Raw genomic sequence first — 22,950 nt, forward strand, 5'->3', positions numbered from 1 at the left:
AGTAAGCAGCTGTATACAGAGGAGACCTCACATCACACAGAGCCCCGTATAAGGGAGTCAGAGCGTCAGTAACGCAGCTGTATACAGGGGAGACCTCACATCACACAGAGCTCCGTACAAGGGAGTCAGAGAGTCAGTAACGCAGCTATATACAGAGGAGTACTCACATCACACAGAGAACTGTATAAGGGAGTCAGAGCGTCAGTAACGCAGCTGTATACAGAGGAGACCTCACATCACACAGAGCTCCGTATAAGGGAGTCAGAGCGTCAGTAACGCAGCTGTATACAGAGGAGACCTCACATCACACAGCGCCCCGTATAAGGGAGTCAGAACGTCAGTAACGCAGCTGTATACAGAGGAGACCTCACATCACACAGAGCCCCGTATAAGGAAGTCAGAGCGTCAGTAACGCAGCTGTATACAGGGGAGACCTCACATCACACAGAGCTCCGTATAAGGGGGTCAGAGCGTCAGTAACGCAGCTGTATACAGAGGAGACCTCACATCACACAGAGCTCCGTATAAGGGAGTCAGAACGTCAGTAATGCAGCTGTATATAGAGGAGAATTCACATCACACAGAGCCCCGTATAAGGGAGTCAGAGCGTCAGTAAGCAGCTGTATACAGAGGTGACCTCACATCACACAGAGCCCCGTATAAGGGAGTCAGAGCGTCAGTAACGCAGCTGTATACAGAGGTGACCTCACATCACACAGAGCCCCGTATAAGGGGGTCAGAGCGTCAGTAACGCAGCTGTATACAGGGGAGACGTCACATCACACAGAGCTCCGTATAAGGGAGTCAGAGCGTCAGTAACGCAGCTGTATACAGAGGAGACCTCACATCACACAGAGCTCCGTATAAGGGAGTCAGAGCGTCAGTAACGCAGCTGTATACAGAGGAGACCTCACATCACACAGCGCCCCGTATAAGGGAGTCAGAACGTCAGTAACGCAGCTGTATACAGAGGAGACCTCACATCACACAGAGCCCCGTATAAGGAAGTCAGAGCGTCAGTAACGCAGCTGTATACAGGGGAGACCTCACATCACACAGAGCTCCGTATAAGGGGGTCAGAGCGTCAGTAACGCAGCTGTATACAGAGGAGACCTCACATCACACAGAGCCCCGTATAAGGGAGTCAGAGCATCAGTAACGCAGCTGTATACAGAGGAGACCTCACATCACACAGAGCTCCGTATAAGAGAGTCAGTAACGCAGCTATATACAGAGGAGACCTCACATCACACAGCGCCCCGTATAAGGGAGTCAGAGCGTCAGTAACGCAGCTGTATACAGAGGAGACCTCACATCACACAGAGCCCCGTATAAGGGAGTCAGAGCGTCAGTAACGCAGCTGTATACAGGGGAGACCTCACATCACACAGAGCTCCGTATAAGGGGGTCAGAGCGTCAGTAACGCAGCTGTATACAGAGGAGACCTCACATCACACAGAGCCCCGTATAAGGGAGTCAGAGCGTCAGTAACGCAGCTGTATACAGAGGAGACCTCACATCACACAGAGCTCCGTATAAGAGAGTCAGTAACGCAGCTATATACAGAGGAGACATCACATCACACAGAGCCCCTTATAAGGGAGTCAGAGCGTCAGTAACGCAGCTGTATACAGGGGAGACCTCACATCACACAGAGCTCCGTATAAGGGGGTCAGAGCGTCAGTAACGCAGCTGTATACAGAGGAGACCTCACATCACACAGAGCCCCGTATAAGGGAGTCAGAGTGTCAGTAACGCAGCTGTATACAGAGGAGACCTCACATCACACAGAGCCCCGTATAAGGGAGTCAGAGCATCAGTAACGCAGCTGTATACAGAGGAGACCTCACATCACACAGAGCTCCGTATAAGAGAGTCAGTAACGCAGCTATATACAGAGGAGACCTCACATCACACAGAGCCCCGTATAAGGGAGTCAGAGCGTCAGTAATGCAGCTGTATACAGAGGAGACCTCACATCACACAGAGCTCCGTATAAGAGAGTCAGAGCATCAGTAACGCAGCTGTATACAGAGGAGACCTCACATCACACAGAGCTCCGTATAAGAGAGTCAGAGCATCAGTAACGCAGCTGTATACAGAGGAGACCTCACATCACACAGAGCCCCGTATAAGGGAGTCAGAGCGTCAGTAACGCAGCTGTATACAGGGGAGACCTCACATCACACAGAGCTCCGTACAAGGGAGTCAGAGAGTCAGTAACGCAGCTATATACAGAGGAGTACTCACATCACACAGAGCCCCGTATAAGGGAGTCAGAGCGTCAGTAACGCAGCTGTATACAGGGGAGACCTCACATCACACAGAGCTCCGTACAAGGGAGTCAGAGAGTCAGTAACGCAGCTATATACAGAGGAGACATCACATCACACAGAGCCCCTTATAAGGGAGTCAGAGCGTCAGTAACGCAGCTGTATACAGAGGAGACCTCACATCACACAGAGCTCCATATAAGGGGGTCAGAGCGTCAGTAACGCAGCTGTATACAGAGGAGACCTCACATCACACAGAGCCCCGTATAAGGAAGTCAGAGCGTCAGTAACGCAGCTGTATACAGGGGAGACCTCACATCACACAGAGCTCCGTATAAGGGGGTCAGAGCGTCAGTAACGCAGCTGTATACAGAGGAGACCTCACATCACACAGAGCCCCGTATAAGGGAGTCAGAGCATCAGTAACGCAGCTGTATACAGAGGAGACCTCACATCACACAGAGCCCTGTATAAGGGAGTCAGAGCGTCAGTAACGCAGCTGTATACAGAGGAGACCTCACATCACACAGAGCCCCGTATAAGGGAGTCAGAGCGTCAGTAACGCAGCTGTATACAGAGGAGACCTCACATCACACAGAGCCCCGCATAAGGGAGTCAGAGCGTCAGTAACGCAGCTGTATACAGAGGAGACCTCACATCACACAGAGCCCCGTATAAGGAAGTCAGAGCGTCAGTAACGCAGCTGTATACAGGGGAGACCTCACATCACACAGAGCCCTGTATAAGGGAGTCAGAGCGTCAGTAACGCAGCTGTATACAGGGGAGACCTCACATCACACAGAGCTCCGTATAAGGGGGTCAGAGCGTCAGTAACGCAGCTGTATACAGAGGAGACCTCACATCACACAGAGCCCCGTATAAGGGAGTCAGAGCATCAGTAACGCAGCTGTATACAGAGGAGACCTTACATCACATAGAGCTCCGTATAAGAGAGTCAGTAACGCAGCTATATACAGAGGAGACCTCACATCACACAGCGCCCCGTATAAGGGAGTCAGAGCGTCAGTAACGCAGCTGTATACAGAGGAGACCTCACATCACACAGAGCCCCGTATAAGGGAGTCAGAGCGTCAGTAACGCAGCTGTATACAGAGGAGACCTCACATCACACAGAGCTCCGTATAAGAGAGTCAGTAACGCAGCTATATACAGAGGAGACATCACATCACACAGAGCCCCTTATAAGGGAGTCAGAGCGTCAGTAACGCAGCTGTATACAGAGGAGACATCACATCACACAGAGCCCCGTATAAGGGAGTCAGAGTGTCAGTAACGCAGCTGTATACAGGGGAGACCTCACATCACACAGAGCTCCGTATAAGGGGGTCAGAGCGTCAGTAACGCAGCTGTATATAGAGGAGACCTCACATCACACAGAGCCCCGTATAAGGGAGTCAGAGTGTCAGTAACGCAGCTGTATACAGAGGAGACCTCACATCACACAGAGCCCCGTATAAGGGAGTCAGAGCATCAGTAACGCAGCTGTATACAGAGGAGACCTCACATCACACAGAGCCCCGTATACGGGAGTCAGAGCGTCAGTAACGCAGCTGTATACAGGGGAGACCTCACATCACACAGAGCTCCGTATAAGAGAGTCAGTAACGCAGCTATATACAGAGGAGACATCACATCACACAGAGCCCCTTATAAGGGAGTCAGAGCGTCAGTAACGCAGCTGTATATAGGGGAGACCTCACATCACACAGAGCTCCGTATAAGGGGGTCAGAGCGTCAGTAACGCAGCTGTATGTAGAGGAGACCTCACATCACACAGAGCCCCGTATAAGGGAGTCAGAGCGTCAGTAATGCAGCTGTATACAGAGGAGACCTCACATCACACAGAGTCCCGTATAAGGGAGTCAGAGCGTCAGTAACGCAGCTGTATACAGAGGAGACCTCACATCACACAGAGCCCGGTATAAGGGAGTCAGAGCGTCAGTAACGCAGCTGTATACAGAGGAGACCTCACATCACACAGAGCCCCGTATAAGGGAGTCAGGGCCTCAGTAACGCAGCTGTATACAGAGGAGACCTCACATCACACAGAGCTCCGTATAAGAGAGTCAGTAACGCAGCTATATACAGAGGAGACCTCACATCACACAGCGCCCCGTATAAGGGAGTCAGAGCGTCAGTAACGCAGCTGTATACAGAGGAGACCTCACATCACACAGAGCCCCGTATAAGGGAGTCAGAGCGTCAGTAACGCAGCTGTATACAGAGGAGACCTCACATCACACAGAGCTCCGTATAAGAGAGTCAGTAACGCAGCTATATACAGAGGAGACATCACATCACACAGAGCCCCTTATAAGGGAGTCAGAGCGTCAGTAAAGCAGCTGTATACAGGGGAGACCTCACATCACACAGAGCTCCGTATAAGGGGGTCAGAGCGTCAGTAACGCAGCTGTATATAGAGGAGACCTCACATCACACAGAGCCCCGTATAAGGGAGTCAGAGTGTCAGTAACGCAGCTGTATACAGAGGAGACCTCACATCACACAGAGCCCCGTATAAGGGAGTCAGAGTGTCAGTAACGCAGCTGTATACAGAGGAGACCTCACATCACACAGAGCCCCGTATACGGGAGTCAGAGCGTCAGTAACGCAGCTGTATACAGGGGAGACCTCACATCACACAGAGCTCCGTATAAGAGAGTCAGTAACGCAGCTATATACAGAGGAGACATCACATCACACAGAGCCCCTTATAAGGGAGTCAGAGCGTCAGTAACGCAGCTGTATATAGGGGAGACCTCACATCACACAGAGCTCCGTATAAGGGGGTCAGAGCGTCAGTAACGCAGCTGTATATAGAGGAGACCTCACATCACACAGAGCCCCGTATAAGGGAGTCAGAGCGTCAGTAATGCAGCTGTATACAGAGGAGACCTCACATCACACAGAGTCCCGTATAAGGGAGTCAGAGCGTCAGTAACGCAGCTGTATACAGGGGAGACCTCACATCACACAGAGCTCCGTACAAGGGAGTCAGAGAGTCAGTAACGCAGCTATATACAGAGGAGTACTCACATCACACAGAGCTCCGTATAAGAGAGTCAGAGCGTCAGTAACGCAGCTGTATACAGAGGAGACCTCACATCACACAGAGCTCCGTATAAGGGGGTCAGAGCGTCAGTAACGCAGCTGTATACAGAGGAGACCTCACATCACACAGAGCCCCGTATAAGGGAGTCAGAGCGTCAGTAACGCAGCTGTATACAGAGGAGACCTCACATCACACAGAGCTCCGTATAAGGGGGTCAGAGCGTCAGTAACGCAGCTGTATACAGAGGAGACCTCACATCACACAGAGCCCCGTATAAGGAAGTCAGAGCGTCAGTAACGCAGCTGTATACAGGGGAGACCTCACATCACACAGAGCCCTGTATAAGGGAGTCAGAGAGTCAGTAACGCAGCTATATACAGAGGAGACCTCACATCACACAGAGCCCCGTATAAGGGAGTCAGAGCGTCAGTAACGCAGCTGTATACAGGGGAGTCCTCACATCACACAGAGCCCCGTATAAGGGAGTCAGAGCATCAGTAACGCAGCTGTATACAGAGGAGACCTCACATCACACAGAGCCCCGTATAAGGAAGTCAGAGCGTCAGTAACGCAGCTGTATACAGGGGAGACCTCACATCACACAGAGCTCCGTATAAGGGGGTCAGAGCGTCAGTAACGCAGCTGTATACAGAGGAGACGTCACATCACACAGAGCCCCGTATAAGGGAGTCAGAGAGTCAGTAACGCAGCTATATACAGAGGAGACATCACATCACACAGAGCTCCGTATAAGGGAGTCAGAGCATCAGTAACGCAGCTGTATACAGAGGAGACCTCACATCACACAGAGCCCCGTATAAGGGAGTCAGGGCGTCAGTAACGCAGCTGTATACAGGGGAGACCTCACATCACACAGAGCCCCGTATAAGGGAGTCAGAGCATCAGTAACGCAGCTGTATACAGAGGAGACCTCACATCACACAGAGCCCCGTATAAGGGAGTCAGAGCGTCAGTAACGCAGCTGTATACAGAGGAGACCTCACATCACACAGAGCCCCGTATAAGGGAGTCAGAGCGTCAGTAACGCAGCTGTATACAGAGGAGACCTCACATCACACAGAGCCCCGTATAAGGAAGTCAGAGCGTCAGTAACGCAGCTGTATACAGGGGAGACGTCACATCACACAGAGCTCCGTATAAGGGGGTCAGAGCGTCAGTAACGCAGCTGTATACAGAGGAGACCTCACATCACACAGAGCCCCGTATAAGGAAGTCAGAGCGTCAGTAACGCAGCTGTATACAGGGGAGACCTCACATCACACAGAGCTCCGTATAAGGGGGTCAGAGCGTCAGTAACGCAGCTGTATACAGAGGAGACCTCACATCACACAGAGCCCCGTATAAGGGAGTCAGAGCATCAGTAACGCAGCTGTATACAGAGGAGACCTCACATCACATAGAGCTCCGTATAAGAGAGTCAGTAACGCAGCTATATACAGAGGAGACCTCACATCACACAGCGCCCCGTATAAGGGAGTCAGAGCGTCAGTAACGCAGCTGTATACAGAGGAGACCTCACATCACACAGAGCCCCGTATAAGGGAGTCAGAGCGTCAGTAACGCAGCTGTATACAGAGGAGACATCACATCACACAGAGCCCCGTATAAGGGAGTCAGAGCGTCAGTAACGCAGCTGTATACAGGGGAGACCTCACATCACACAGAGCTCCGTATAAGAGAGTCAGTAACGCAGCTATATACAGAGGAGACATCACATCACACAGAGCCCCTTATAAGGGAGTCAGAGCGTCAGTAACGCAGCTGTATACAGGGGAGACCTCACATCACACAGAGCTCCGTATAAGGGGGTCAGAGCGTCAGTAACGCAGCTGTATATAGAGGAGACCTCACATCACACAGAGCCCCGTATAAGGGAGTCAGAGTGTCAGTAACGCAGCTGTATACAGAGGAGACCTCACATCACACAGAGCCCCGTATAAGGGAGTCAGAGCATCAGTAACGCAGCTGTATACAGAGGAGACCTCACATCACACAGAGCCCCGTATACGGGAGTCAGAGCGTCAGTAACGCAGCTGTATACAGGGGAGACCTCACATCACACAGAGCTCCGTATAAGAGAGTCAGTAACGCAGCTATATACAGAGGAGACATCACATCACACAGAGCCCCTTATAAGGGAGTCAGAGCGTCAGTAACGCAGCTGTATATAGGGGAGACCTCACATCACACAGAGCTCCGTATAAGGGGGTCAGAGCGTCAGTAACGCAGCTGTATATAGAGGAGACCTCACATCACACAGAGCCCCGTATAAGGGAGTCAGAGCGTCAGTAATGCAGCTGTATACAGAGGAGACCTCACATCACACAGAGTCCCGTATAAGGGAGTCAGAGCGTCAGTAACGCAGCTGTATACAGGGGAGACCTCACATCACACAGAGCTCCGTATAAGGGAGTCAGAGAGTCAGTAACGCATCTATATACAGAGGAGAACTCACATCACACAGAGCCCCGTATAAGGGAGTCAGAACGTCAGTAACGCAGCTATATACAGAGGAGTACTCACATCACACAGAGCCCCGTATAAGGGAGTCAGAGCGTCAGTAACGCAGCTGTATACAGAGGAGTACTCACATCACACAGAGCCCCGTATAAGGGAGTCAGAGCGTCAGTAACGCAGCTGTATACAGAGGAGTACTCACATCACACAGAGCCCCTAATAAGGGAGTCAGAGCGTCAGTAACGCAGCTGTATACGGAGGAGTACTCACATCACACAGAGCCCCGTATAAGGGAGTCAGAGCGTCAGTAACGCAGCTGTATACAGAGGAGACCTCACATCACACAGAGCTCCGTATAAGGGAGTCAGAGCGTCAGTAACGCAGCTGTATACAGAGGAGACCTCACATCACTCAGCGCCCCGTATAAGGGAGTCAGAGCGTCAGTAACGCAGCTGTATACAGAGGAGACCTCACATCACACAGCGCCCCGTATAAGGTAGTCAGAGCGTCAGTAACGCAGCTGTATACAGAGGAGACCTCACATCACACAGAGCCCCGTATAAGGGAGTCAGAGCGTCAGTAACGCAGCTGTATACAGGAGAGACGTCACATCACACAGAGCTCCGTATAAGGGGGTCAGAGCGTCAGTAACGCAGCTGTATACAGAGGAGACCTCACATCACACAGAGCCCCGTATAAGGGAGTCAGAGCGTCAGTAACGCAGCTGTATACAGCGGAGACCTCACATCACACAGAGCTCCGTATAAGAGAGTCAGTAACGCAGCTATATACAGAGGAGACATCACATCACACAGAGCCCCGTATAAGGGAGTCAGAGCGTCAGTAACGCAGCTGTATACAGAGGAGACCTCACATCACACAGAGCTCCGTATAAGGGAGTCAGAGCGTCAGTAACGCAGCTGTATACAGAGGAGACATCACATCACACAGAGCCCCTTATAAGGGAGTCAGAGCGTCAGTAACGCAGCTGTATACAGAGGAGACCTCACATCACACAGAGCTCCGTATAAGGGGGTCAGAGCATCAGTAACACAGCTGTATACAGAGGAGACCTCACATCACACAGAGCCCCGTATAAGGGAGTCAGAGCGTCAGTAACGCAGCTGTATACAGAGGAGACCTCGCATCACACAGAGCTCCGTATAAGGGGGTCAGAGCGTCAGTAACGCAGCTGTATACAGCGGAGACCTCACATCACACAGAGCTCCGTATAAGAGAGTCAGTAACGCAGCTATATACAGAGGAGACATCACATCACACAGAGCCCCTTATAAGGGAGTCAGAGCGTCAGTAACGCAGCTGTATACAGAGGAGACCTCACATCACACAGAGCCCCGTATAAGGGAGTCAGAGCGTCAGTAACGCAGCTGTATACAGGGGAGACCTCACATCACACAGAGCTCCGTATAAGGGGGTCAGAGCGTCAGTAACGCAGCTGTATACAGAGGAGACCTCACATCACACAGAGCCCCGTATAAGGGAGTCAGAGCGTCAGTAACGCAGCTGTATACAGAGGAGACCTCACATCACACAGAGCTCCGTATAAGAGAGTCAGTAACGCAGCTATATACAGAGGAGACCTCACATCACACAGAGCCCCTTATAAGGGAGTCAGAGCGTCAGTAACGCAGCTGTATACAGGGGAGACCTCACATCACACAGAGCTCCGTATAAGGGGGTCAGAGCGTCAGTAACGCAGCTGTATATAGAGGAGACCTCACATCACACAGAGCCCTGTATAAGGGAGTCAGAGTGTCAGTAACGCAGCTGTATACAGAGGAGACCTCACATCACACAGAGCCCCGTATAAGGGAGTCAGAGCGTCAGTAACGCAGCTGTATACAGAGGAGACCTCACATCACACAGAGCCCCGTATACGGGAGTCAGAGCGTCAGTAACGCAGCTGTATACAGGGGAGACCTCACATCACACAGAGCTCCGTATAAGAGAGTCAGTAATGCAGCTATATACAGAGGAGACATCACATCACACAGAGCCCCTTATAAGGGAGTCAGAGCGTCAGTAACGCAGCTGTATACAGAGGAGACCTCACATCACACAGAGCTCCGTATAAGGGGGTCAGAGCGTCAGTAACGCAGCTGTATACAGAGGAGACCTCACATCACACAGAGCCCCGTATAAGGGAGTCAGGGCGTCAGTAACGCAGCTATATACAGAGGAGTACTCACATCACACAGAGCCCCGTATAAGGGAGTCAGAGCGTCAGTAACGCAGCTGTATACAGAGGAGTACTCACATCACACAGAGCCCCGTATAAGGGAGTCAGAGCGTCAGTAACGCAGCTGTATACGGAGGAGTACTCACATCACACAGAGCCCCGTATAAGGGAGTCAGAGCGTCAGTAACGCAGCTGTATACAGAGGAGACCTCACATCACACAGAGCTCCGTATAAGGGAGTCAGAGCGTCAGTAACGCAGCTGTATACAGAGGAGACCTCACATCACACAGCGCCCCGTATAAGGTAGTCAGAGCGTCAGTAACGCAGCTGTATACAGAGGAGACCTCACATCACACAGAGCCCCGTATAAGGGAGTCAGAGCGTCAGTAACGCAGCTGTATACAGGGGAGACGTCACATCACACAGAGCTCCGTATAAGGGGGTCAGAGCGTCAGTAACGCAGCTGTATACAGAGGAGACCTCACATCACACAGAGCCCCGTATAAGGAAGTCAGAGCGTCAGTAACGCAGCTGTATACAGAGGAGACCTCACATCACACAGAGCTCCGTATAAGGGGGTCAGAGCGTCAGTAACACAGCTGTATACAGAGGAGACCTCACATCACAGAGAGCCCCGTATAAGGGAGTCAGAGCGTCAGTAACGCAGCTGTATACAGAGGAGACCTCACATCACACAGAGCTCCGTATAAGAGAGTCAGTAACGCAGCTGTATACAGAGGAGACCTAACATCACACAGAGCCCCGTATAAGGGAGTCAGAGCGTCAGTAACGCAGCTATATACAGAGGAGACCTCACATCACACAGAGCTCCGTATAAGGGGGTCAGAGCGTCAGTAACGCAGCTGTATACAGAGGAGAACTCACATCACACAGAGCTCCGTATAAGAGAGTCAGTAACGCAGCTATATACAGAGGAGACATCACATCACACAGAGCCCCTTATAAGGGAGTCAGAGCGTCAGTAACGCAGCTGTATACAGAGGAGACCTCACATCACACAGAGCTCCGTATAAGGGGGTCAGAGCGTCAGTAACGCAGCTGTATACAGAGGAGACATCACATCACACAGAGCTCCGTATAAGGGGGTCAGAGCGTCAGTAACGCAGCTGTATACAGAGGAGACCTCACATCACACAGAGCTCCGTATAAGGGAGTCAGAGCGTCAGTAACGCAGCTGTATACAGAGGAGACATCACATCACACAGAGCTCCGTATAAGGGAGTCAGAGCGTCAGTAACGCAGCTGTATACAGAGGAGACATCACATCACACAGAGCTCCGTATAAGGGGGTCAGAGCGTCAGTAACGCAGCTGTATACAGAGGAGACCTCACATCACACAGAGCTCCGTATAAGGGAGTCAGAGCGTCAGTAACGCAGCTGTATACAGAGGAGACATCACATCACACAGAGCTCCGTATAAGGGAGTCAGAGCGTCAGTAACGCAGCTGTATACAGAGGAGACCTCACATCACACAGAGCCCCGTATAAGGGAGTCAGAGCGTCAGTAACGCAGCTGTATACAGAGGAGACCTCACATCACACAGAGCCCCGTATACTGGAGTCAGAGCGTCAGTAACGCAGCTGTATACAGGGGAGACCTCACATCACACAGAGCCCCGTATAAGGGAGTCAGAGCGTCAGTAACGCAGCTGTATACAGAGGAGACCTCACATCACACAGAGCTCCGTATAAGGGAGTTAGAGCGTCAGTAACGCAGCTGTATACAGAGGAGACCTCACATCACACAGAGCCCCGTATACTGGAGTCAGAGCGTCAGTAACGCAGCTGTATACAGGGGAGACCTCACATCACACAGAGCTCCGTATAAGGGGGTCAGAGCGTCAGTAACGCAGCTGTATACAGAGAAGACATCACACAGAGCCCCATATAAGGTGGTCAGAGAGTCAGTAACGCAGCTGTATACAGAGGAGACCTCACATCACACAGAGCTCCGTATAAGAGAGTCAGTAACGCAGCTATATACAGAGGAGACCTCACATCACACAGAGCTCCGTATAAGGGGGTCAGAGCGTCAGTAACGCAGCTGTATACAGAGGAGACATCACATCACACAGAGCTCCGTATAAGGGGGTCAGAGCGTCAGTAACGCAGCTGTATACAGAGAAGACATCACACAGAGCCCCATATAAGGTGGTCAGAGAGTCAGTAACGCAGCTGTGTATGTAGATATAGATAGCTAGATAGATAGAAAACACTGACTATAATCATATTTAATATACTTTATAACCTAAAAGTAAACATATTATATAGGTTAAAATACCGAATGACAATGACAATATCTATGTTATCTATATTGAGGTGTAGTGACTACTATATGTATATATTATACTGTATATAGTTGATGTTAGTATATATATTGTATAATAGACTGAATAACAGTGACTACTACACTGATATGGTATGTACACTACACTGAATTAAGGTGATGATAGATAGATAGATAGATAGATAGATAGATAGATAGATAGATAGATAGATAGATAGATAGATAGATAGATAGATAGATGATAGATAGATAGATAGAATGACAGGGACACTATATAGCGTGAAACTGGGGTGACAGCAGCAATAAGTGTAAGTTATATATTATAAACTGAATGGCAGTGACTATACACATCTATGTACAATATACTGTAAAATAATAATAAATAATTGCCAATATTAATAAAATAAACTGCAATGTTACCTCTATGTCACAGAGGGGTGGCGCTGCCTGATGACGTTTTGCCAGGAGTTGCCGCCGAGCATGCCGGGTAATGTAGTTTCTCTGCGCTTGAGGTTCCTAGTTCGGCCCCGCCCCCTTCCAATCACATGACCGTGACGTCGCTCTTGTGCCTGATTCTGTACAAGTAGTGTGGTGTGTGTCACTCTGTGCTCCTGGCTATTATACACATTGTGTCACCACCTGTATCAGTGACAGTCAATGTGTGTTATCCCACTACACATATATACACAGGTATAGGTACCTGTTTGTGTATGTATGTATGTGTATATATATATATATATATATATATATATACATACATACACACACACACACACACACATATTTCTCTATCGTCCTAAGTGGATGCTGGGGTTCCTGAAAGGACCATGGGGAATAGCGGCTCCGCAGGAGACAGGGCACAAAAAAGTAAAGCTTTTACCAGATCAGGTGGTGTGCACTGGCTCCTCCCCCTATGACCCTCCTCCAGACTCCAGTTAGATTTTGTGCCCGAACGAGAAGGGTGCAATCTAGGTGGCTCTCCTAAAGAGCTGCTTAGAGAAAGTTTAGCTTAGGTTTTTTACTTTACAGTGAGTCCTGCTGGCAACAGGATCACTGCAACGAGGGACTTAGGGGAGAAGTAGTGAACTCACCTGCGTGCAGAGTGGATTTGCTGCTTGGCTACTGGACACTAGCTCCAGAGGGACGATCACAGGTACAGCCTGGATGGTCACCGGAGCCGCGCCGCCGGCCCCCTTGCAGACGCTGAAGAGAGAAGAGGTCCAAAATCGGCGGCTGAAGACTCCTGAGTCTTCATAAAGGTAGCGCACAGCACTGCAGCTGTGCGCCATTTTCCTCTCAGCACACTTCACACAACAGTCACTGAGGGTGCAGAGCGCTGGGGGGGGCGCTCTGAGAGGCAAATAAAAACCTTATTAGAGGCAAAAAATACCTCACATATAGCCCACAGAGGCTATATGGAGATATTTAACCCCTGCCTAACTTCAAAAATAGCGGGAGACGAGCCCGCCGAAAAAGGGGCGGGGCCTATCTCCTCAGCACACAGCGCCATTTTCTCTCACAGAAAAGCTGGAGAGAAGGCTCCCAGGCTCTCCCCTGCACTGCACTACAGAAACAGGGTTAAAACAGAGAGGGGGGGCACTGATTTTGGCGATATTGTATATATATAAAAGATGCTATAAGGGAGTAACACTTATATAAGGTTGTCCCTATATAATTATAGCGTTTTTGGTGTGTGCTGGCAGACTCTCCCTCTGTCTCCCCAAAGGGCTAGTGGGTCCTGTCCTCTGTCAGAGCATTCCCGGTGTGTGTGCTGTGTGTCGGTACGTGTGTGTCGACATGTATGAGGACGATGTTGGTGAGGAGGCGGAGAAATTGCCTGTAATGGTGATGTCACTCTCTAGGGAGTCGACACCGGAATGGATGGCTTATTTAGAGAATTACGTGAGAATGTCAACACGCTGCAAGGTCGGTTGACGACATGAGACGGCCGACAATCTATTAGGACCGGTCCAGGCGTCTCAGAAACACCGTCAGGGGTTTTAAAAACGCCCATTTACCTCAGTCGGTCGACACAGACACAGACACGGACACTGAATACAGTGTCGACGGTGAATAAACAAACGTATTTCTCATTAGGGCCACACGTTAAGGGCAATGAAGGAGGTGTTACGTGTTTCTGATACTACAAGTACCACAAGAAAGGGTATTATGTGGGAGTGAAAAAACTACCTGTAGTTTTTCCTGAATCAGATAAAATAAAATGAAGTGTGTGATGATGCGTAGGGTTACCCCGATAGCAAATATTGGCGTTATACCCTTTCCCGCCAGAAATTAGGGTACGTTGGGAAACACCCCTTAGGGTGATAAGGCGCTCACACGCTTATCAAGTGGCGTTACCGTCTCCAGATACGGCCGCCCTCAAGGAGCCAGCTGATAGGAAGCTGGAAAAATATCCTAAAAAGTATATACACACATACGGTGGTTATACTGCGACCAGCGATCGCCATCAGCCTGGAGATGCAGTGCTGGGTTGGCTTGGTCGGATTCCCTGACTGAAAATATTTTATTCATGTAGAGCATTTAATAGGATGCATTCTATATATATGTATGTGAGATGCACAGAGGGATATTTGCTCTCTGGCATCAAGATAAGTGCGTTGTCCATATCTCCCAGAAGATGTCAGGGACACGACAGTGGTCAGGTGATACAGATCCCATACGGCAGATGGAAGTATTGCTGTATAAAGGGAAGGAGTTATTTGGGGGTCGGTCCATCGGACCTGGGGACCACAGCAACAGCTGGGAAATCCAACCTTTTTTACCCCAAGTTACATCTCAGCTAAAAAAGACACCGTCTTTTCAGCCTCAATCTTTCCTTTCCCATGAGGGCATGCAGGCAAAAGGCCAGTCATATCTGCCCAGACATAGAGGTAAGGGAAGTAGACTGCAGCAGGCAGCCCTTTCCCAGGAAAAGAAGCCCTCCACCGCGTCTGCCAAGTCCTCAGCATGACGCTGGGGCCGTGCAAGCGGACTCAAGGTGGGGGGGTAGTCTCAAGAGTCTCAGGGCGCAGTGGGATCACTCGCAAGTTGACCCCTAGATCGTACGAGTATTATCCCAGGGGTAAAGATTGGAGAGTCGAGACATCTTCTCCTCGCAGGTTCCTGAAGTCTGCTTTACCAACGGCTCCCTCCGACAGGGAGGCAGCATTGGAAACAATTCACAAGCTGTATATCCAGCAGGTGATAATCAAAGTACCCCTCCTACGACAAGGAAAAGGGTATTATTTTTCCACACTATATTGTGGTACTGAAGCCAGACGGCTTGGTGACACATAGTCTAAATCTAAAATGTTTTGAACACTTACATAAAAGGTTCAAATCGAGATAAAGTCACTCAGAGCAGTGATAGCGAACCGGAAAAAAGGGGACTATATGGTGTCCCTGGACATCAAGGATTACCTCCATGTCCAAAATTTGTCCTTCTCATCAAGGGTACCTCTGGTTCGTGGTACAGAACTGTCAATATCAGTTTCAGACGATGCCGTTTGAATTATCCACGGCACCCCGGGCCTTTTTACCAAGGTAATGGCCGAAAAGATGTTTCTTCAAAGAAAAAAGGCATCTAAATTATCCCTTACTTGCACGACCTAAAAAGGGCAAGTTCCAGAGAACAGTTGGAGGTCGGAAGAGCACTATCTAAAGTAGTTCTTCGACGGCACGACTGGATTCTAAATATTCCAAGAATCGCAGCTGTTTTCCGACGATACGTCTGCTGTTCCTAGGGATGATTCTGGACACGGTTCAGAAAAAGGTTTTTCTTCCCGAGGAAAAAGCCAAGGAGTTATCCGACCTGTCAGGAACCTCCTAAAACCAGGAAAGGTGTCTGTACATCAATGCACAAGAGTCCTGGGAAAAATGGTGGCTTTTTACGAAGCAATTCCATTCGGCAGATTCCATGCAAGAATTTTCCAAAGGGATCTGTTGGACAAATGGTCAGGGTCGCATCCTCAGATGCACCTGCGAATAACCCTGTCGCCAAGGACAAGGGTATATCTTCTGTGGTGGTTGCAAAAGGCTCATCTATTGGAGGGCCGCAGATTCGGCATACAGGATTTGATCCTGGTGACCACGGACGCCAGCCTGAGAGGTTGGGGAGCAGTCACACAAGGAAGAAACTTCCAGGGGGTATGGACGAACCTGGAAAAGTCTATTCACATAAACATTCTGGTACTAAGAGCAATCTAAAATGCTCTAAGCCAGGCGGAACCACTCCTGCAAGGAAAACCGGTGTTGATTCAGTCGGACAACATCACGGCGGTCGCCCATGTAAACAGACAGGGCGGCACAAGAAGCAGGAGTGCAATGGCAGAAGCTGCCAAGATTCTTCGCTGGGCGGAGAATCACGTAATAGCACTGTCAGCAGTGTTCTTCCCGGGCGTGGACAACTGGGAAGCAGACTTCCTCAGCAGACACGATATACACCCGGGAGAGGGGGGTCTTCATCCAGAAGTCTTCCACATGCTAATAAACTGTTGGGAAAGACCAATGGTAGACATGATGGCGTCTCGCCTCAACAAGAAACTGGACAAGTATTGCGCCAGGTCAAGAGATCCACAGGCAATAGCTGTGGACGCACTGGTAACACCTTGGGTGTACAAATCAGTATATGTGTTTCCTCCTCTGCCTCTCATACCAAAGGTATTGAAGATTATACGGTGAGGAGGAGTAAGAAATACTAGTGGCTCCGGATTGGCCAAGAAGGACTTGGTACCCGGAACTTCAAGAGTTGGTCACGGACGACCCGTGCCCTCTACTTCTGAGAAGGGACCTGCTACAACAGGGTCCCTGTCTCTTTCAAGACTTACCGCGGCTGCGTTTGACGGCATGGCGGTTGAACGCCAGATCCTAAAAGGGAAAGGCATTCCAGAAGAAGTCATTCCTACCTTGATTAAGGCAAGGAAGGAAGTCACCGCGAAACATTATCACCGCATTTGGCGAAAATATGTCGCGTGGTGCGAGGATCGGAGTGTTCCGACGGAGGAATTTCAACTGGGTCGTTTCCTACATTTCCTACAATCAGGATTGTCTAGGGGTCTCAAATTGAGATCTATTAAGGTTCAAATTTCGGCCCTGTCAATATTCTTCCAAAAAGAATTGGCCTCAGTTCCTGAGGTACAGACTTTTGTTAAAGGAGTACTGCATATACAGCCTCCTGTGGTGCCTCCGGTGGCACCGTGGGATCTAAATGTAGTTTTAGATTTCCTCAAATCCCATTGGTTTGAACCATTGAAAAAGGTGGATTTTAAATATCTCACATGGAAAGTGACTATGTTACTGGCCCTGGCTTCCGCCAGGAGAGTATCTGAATTGGCGGCTTTATCTTATAAAAGCCCTTATCTAATCTTCCATTCGGATAGGGCAGAACTGAGGACTCGTCCGCATTTTCTCCCTAAGGTGGTATCAGCGTTTCACCTGAACCAACCTATTGTGGTGCCTGCGGCCACTGGCGACTTGGAGGACTCCAAGTTGTTGGACGTTGTCAGAGCCTTAAAAATATACATTTCAAGGACGGCTGAAGTCAGAAAATCTGACTCGCTGTTGATACTATATGCACCCAACAAGTTGGGTGCCCCTGCTTCTAAGCAGACGATTGCTCGTTGGATTTGTAACACAATTCAACTTGCTCATTCTGTGGCAGGCCTGCCACAGCCTAAATCTGTTAAGGCCCATTCCACAAGGAAGGTGGGCTCATCTTGGGCGGCTGCCCGAGGGGTCTCGGCATTACAATTCTGCCGAGCAGCTACGTGGTCGGGGGAAAACACGTTTGTAAAATTCTACAAATTTGATACCCTGGCAAAAGAGGACTGGGAATTCTCTCATTCGGTGCTGCAGAGTCATCCGCACTCTCCCGCCCGTTTGGGAGCTTTGGTATAATCCCCATGGTCCTTTCAGGAACCCCAGCATCCACTTAGGACGATAGAGAAAATAAGAATTTACTTACCGATAATTCTATTTCTCGGAGTCCGTAGTGGATGCTGGGCGCCCATCCCAAGTGCGGATTATCTGCAATACTGTACATAGTTATTGTTAACAAATTCGGGTTATATTGTTAAGGAGCCATCTTTAAGAGGCTCTTTCTGTTATCATACTGTTAACTGGGTTTAGATCACAAGTTGTACGGTGTGATTGGTGTGGCTGGTATGAGTCTTACCCGGGATTCAAATTGCCTCCCTTATTGTGTACGCTCGTCCGGGCACAGTACCTAACTGGAGTCTGGAGGAGGGTCATAGGGGGAGGAGCCAGTGCACACCACCTGATCTGGTAAAAGCTTTACTTTTTTGTGCCCTGTCTCCTGCGGAGCCGCTATTCCCCATGGTCCTTTCAGGAACCCCAGCATCCACTACGGACTCCGAGAAATAGAATTATCGGTAAGTAAATTCTTATTATATATATGTCAGTGCAAGTTTACATTTACTTTGAATGTAAGGCTAATGCTTGCCCTGTCCCTAAAACCGTCTTGTTAACATTATATGGAGGTGTTGCCTATAGAAACCAATCAACCAATCAGATTTTAGCTATCATTCCTCTATTGCAGCTAGAATCTGATTGGTTGCTATAGGCAACACCTCCACTTGTCTGTGTTATAGACCCTACACACTGGGCGATATCACTCAAATATATGAACGATCTCGTTCATTAATGAATGAGATACCACTTCCGGTGCGCGGGGCACCTCGTGTGGCCGCATTTTAACTTCTTTCCAGACAGGGGTCTACAGAATCATCCCTCATCCACCATTATAACTTCGATTTTGGGGTTTATAAATTGCACCATCGGATAGCCACAGTACTGTGGATTGCCCTGATACCAAATAACTGTCTGGAGCTTTTGTACCCCCCGGAGTCTGGCCTCTGAAGTGAGTGGCCTGTGTGAGCGCCTCTTCTTTGGCGCAAAAGCTGGCGTGGCAGAGCGACTACAAACGCTTCCAACTTAAACTGGTGACCGCTCACCTACACCTGCTTGGCCATCTGCATCTACCCCTCTCCTAACGGTGGTTCCTGGGGCGGACCCGCTGGCGGTCGCAGTCGGGTAGCTGGGGGTGTCCCTGAGTCGGTGACCCACGGGACTCCCTGCTCCGACGTCTGCCTACTACAGCCGCTGACCTGATTTCTACCTCCGGACCGCTGACGGGACCCAGTGCGGGGTGATGAGATCTGAGGTCTCTGATGTTCTCCTGGCTTCCGCGGCTCCCTCCACCCGCCCGCAAGTTGATTGCTGCTCTCCCTCGGCGGCCCCGTTTACCAGCATACTCCATCGCAGAGATCCCGTGGTGACCGCTGGAGCTGCATAGCTTACCTGACGGCTGGGTGCTGCCCGTCTTTCAGCTGCCTTCTCTTGCTGTATGTTTGACTGCTGGGGCCCGTTTGCCTACTGCCGAGAGCTCCTTTTCATCTGATCGCCTGGTGTCCACGGAGGCGCTGCACTGCCTCTCCACAGCTGTGTCTCGCTGGTTGTGGGGGTGCCGGGTTATCCTCCAGTGCTCCCTCACACACTGACGAGCGGAAGCTCTATCCACTGGTGGCCCCGTCTCTCTACAAGCCCCACTGCTGACCTGGTTCTTTGGCCGCTCGGTTATACTGGTCCCTGGCAGCTGTGCTCCGCTGCTCTTCTTACTGCCAGGTCCTGCATACCATCCCCCTGCTGCCCTGCACTGGTCACCCCCTTGCCTGGTGCATCTGCTGGAGTTCACGGCGGCCCGGGCTCCCCTGTCCTGAGTGGCGGACTGGCAACGTTTCCCCAGGATTTGTCTGTCTGTATACCTGGACTCCTCTGATAAAATCCCAAGCTGCTTGATTCTCTCCGGCTGGACCTGCACTCTTCAGTTTGGACGCCTGGATTCGTATCCCCCCAGGTACTAATATTGTTCGTGTCCTTCCCTGTTTTCTATTAACACCCTCCATACCCCTATGCTCCGAACCGTTCCCTCCTTGTGTGTTACCCGTACCCCCCCTCCTGCATACCTCCTTTCCTCACCCACTCAGCGATCCTCTCTGATAACCCCCTTTCTACTGCTCTTCTTCTTCACCGGACGTCAGATTGCATACTTCAGAACTCCGTTTCTCTTACCAATACATCGGAGGGCCGCCTGAGTGGAGCACCTTGAGACTTTAATTGCCCCTGCATTGTTTCACAAGAAACTATAACTGTACCTTATCCATTCTCTGGACTGGTCTACACAGCACTCCCTCTGCCAGAAGGCTGTTCCGTTTTTTTTTTTTTTTTTTTATTATTATTATTATTATTAATTACTCTCTCTCTCTCTCTCTCTCTCTCTCTATATATATATATATATATATATAGCTGTACTTAAACAGGTTATTTTCTATGGGATGCTGCCCTCTTGTGGTGTTCTTGCATTATGTTGTCATCTATAATATTTTTTTATGGAAAATGCTATGGTTGCTATTATAACATCATAGCGTGCCATTATATGTCTGATACTGAGCTTAGCGCTTTGTCTAACAATTACTCTTCTTCTGTAGGGTTATCAATAATAATAACGGAACTTTATCGTTAACTGGCAGCGTTTTGCCACTCAGTGTGGTTATCATCACGCTACTGCCTCCGCCGTGCATGGTCTCTTACTGCAGGCTTTGTTAAACCGCTTGATTCTTTTGCAGCGGTACTTTGCCTGGAGTGACGCCCTAGAATGCACTGTTACTGGCATTATTGTAATATAGCTTTACCACTCTTTGACATATAACTATTGCCTTTTTTTTTTTTTTTTTTATTATTATAATTGCTGTTCCTATATTGGCAGTGATTCCTTTGCTTTATATGGGACCTACTGAGTATTCAATGTGAACTAGCTCCCTCTCTACAGGAAGCTACCTCGAAACATAGTTTAAATGTAATTGTCAACTGTTCTAATTCTGACCCCTACCCGATATTATCATACGTATATATTTTTTCATTATCGACTTCCTCTCTCTACAACCTTCATAATTGTCCTCCTCTACAGGGGTATGGACAAATTTGTCTATAAAGTCATGCCTCCCAAACAAAAGAATAATGCAAACAAGGCCCCAAAAACAAAACCCAACACTCAAAAATCTGGACCGCCTTCCCCATCTTTCTCTGAAAGTGATGGCCGGGATTCTCCGGGAACAACTGCCACCCCCCTGACGGCTAAAGAAATCGCAGATTTCATGATGCCACTTATGGATAAACGTTTTGAAGATCTCCAAACGCGTCTAGAAGCAGGCCTTACTCGTATAGATTCTCATACCTCACGTATAACTGCTCTGGAAACTAGAGTTAGTGATGTGGAGGATCGCCTGCATTCTTGTCAGGAAGGCGCGGAGAGTCATGACAGGGCTATCATACAACTACAAGAAAAGGTAGATGAGTTAGAAAATAGGTCCCGACGGAACAATTTGAGATTCATAGGTGTTCCGGAATCTGTAGTGGGCCATGCTTTAACAACTTTCCTCACTGCTGACTTACCCAAAGCATTGGGGGTTCTGAATGACTGACTTAGAAATCCCCCATATTGAAAGAGCCCACAGAATTGGCATAGAGCAAGAGGGTCCCAGACGACGTCCTCGTCCGGTCATAGCCCGTTACTTGGACTATAGAACAAAAGAAAAAATCCTGGCGTCCTATCGTAGGTCCCAGGGACTAGTGGTGGGAGGGACTAAAATACTGATCTTCCAGGATTTCTCAGCATCAGTCACGCAGAAGCGTAAAGAATTTTCTGAGATACGCACCTTCCTCCATGGTGAAAAAATCAGGTTTTCCTCGCTATATCCGGCAAAATTGAGGGTGTTGGAGGATGGAAAGCCGATTTACTTCTCTGACCCACGGGAGGCCAAATCATACTTTAAGCCCCCTCAATTGTCCCCCCGCTCTCCTCATAGATGACTTACAGTTACAAAAGGTCGATCACCGGGTAGGGGAATAATGACTACTATTGGTTCCCTGGGGTAGTATTACTGTGTTACGGATGAAGCATTTTCTCTTTTACTGGGTTTGCTTTATTTTTGCTCTTTCGTTTTCTGTTTCTAATTTTGGTTTCAGGTGCGCACATCTAATTTTAGATGGTGCCCGCCACTGTTCTGGTTTGGTTGAAAATTTTTAAATTTGGAGTTTAGAGGTAACTTGGATTGCAGTTATTTGTATGTTATTCACTGCGAGTCCTGAAATGTTGCTGTGGCTTTTTGGTGTCTCTCTGTTTCCTGTCTTCCATGCCGTGATTGGATGTAGCTGTTACATTGCCGACTGGGTGATGCGCCGTCTCCGGGATCCCCTGCCTGATGACAACCTCCTACTGATACTTGACCCCTGGTGGGGGGATGGGTAGCCATGTTGTCTCCCCATATAGGTACTGACACCTCCCCCACGCTTAAACCATTACATAGAATATCATGAAACGTCGGCGGACTCAATACACCGGTTAAACGAAAGAGAGTCATTACCCACCTTAAACGGTTTAGTCCGGATATCATATTTTTGCAAGAAACACATTGGGTCAACACAGAGGACAACCTACTAAAGGCCCCTTGGTTAGGCTCTTGTATATCTGCTCCCTACCATCGTAAGGTGCGAGGTGTAGCAATAGTATTTCATAAAGACCTTCCTGTCACTATTCTGTC

At 49.3% G+C, this 22,950-nt stretch overlaps 1 protein-coding gene across 1 annotated transcript in view; it reads right to left on the reverse strand.

The window, feature by feature from the left end:
• The window catches only part of LOC134983128 (oocyte zinc finger protein XlCOF7.1-like), a 39,835-nt gene extending 27,005 nt beyond the window's left edge, over nt 1-12,830 (reverse strand). Inside the window, exon 1 of the mRNA XM_063948861.1 lies at nt 12,755-12,830. The gene's annotated coding sequence lies outside the window, so the exon portion shown is untranslated. The remainder of the gene's footprint in view (nt 1-12,754) is intronic.
• Between the last annotated feature and the right edge of the window lie 10,120 nt (nt 12,831-22,950).

This window comes from Pseudophryne corroboree (genome assembly GCF_028390025.1).
Source record: "Pseudophryne corroboree isolate aPseCor3 chromosome 3 unlocalized genomic scaffold, aPseCor3.hap2 SUPER_3_unloc_1, whole genome shotgun sequence".
Taxonomy (NCBI): domain Eukaryota; kingdom Metazoa; phylum Chordata; class Amphibia; order Anura; family Myobatrachidae; genus Pseudophryne; species Pseudophryne corroboree.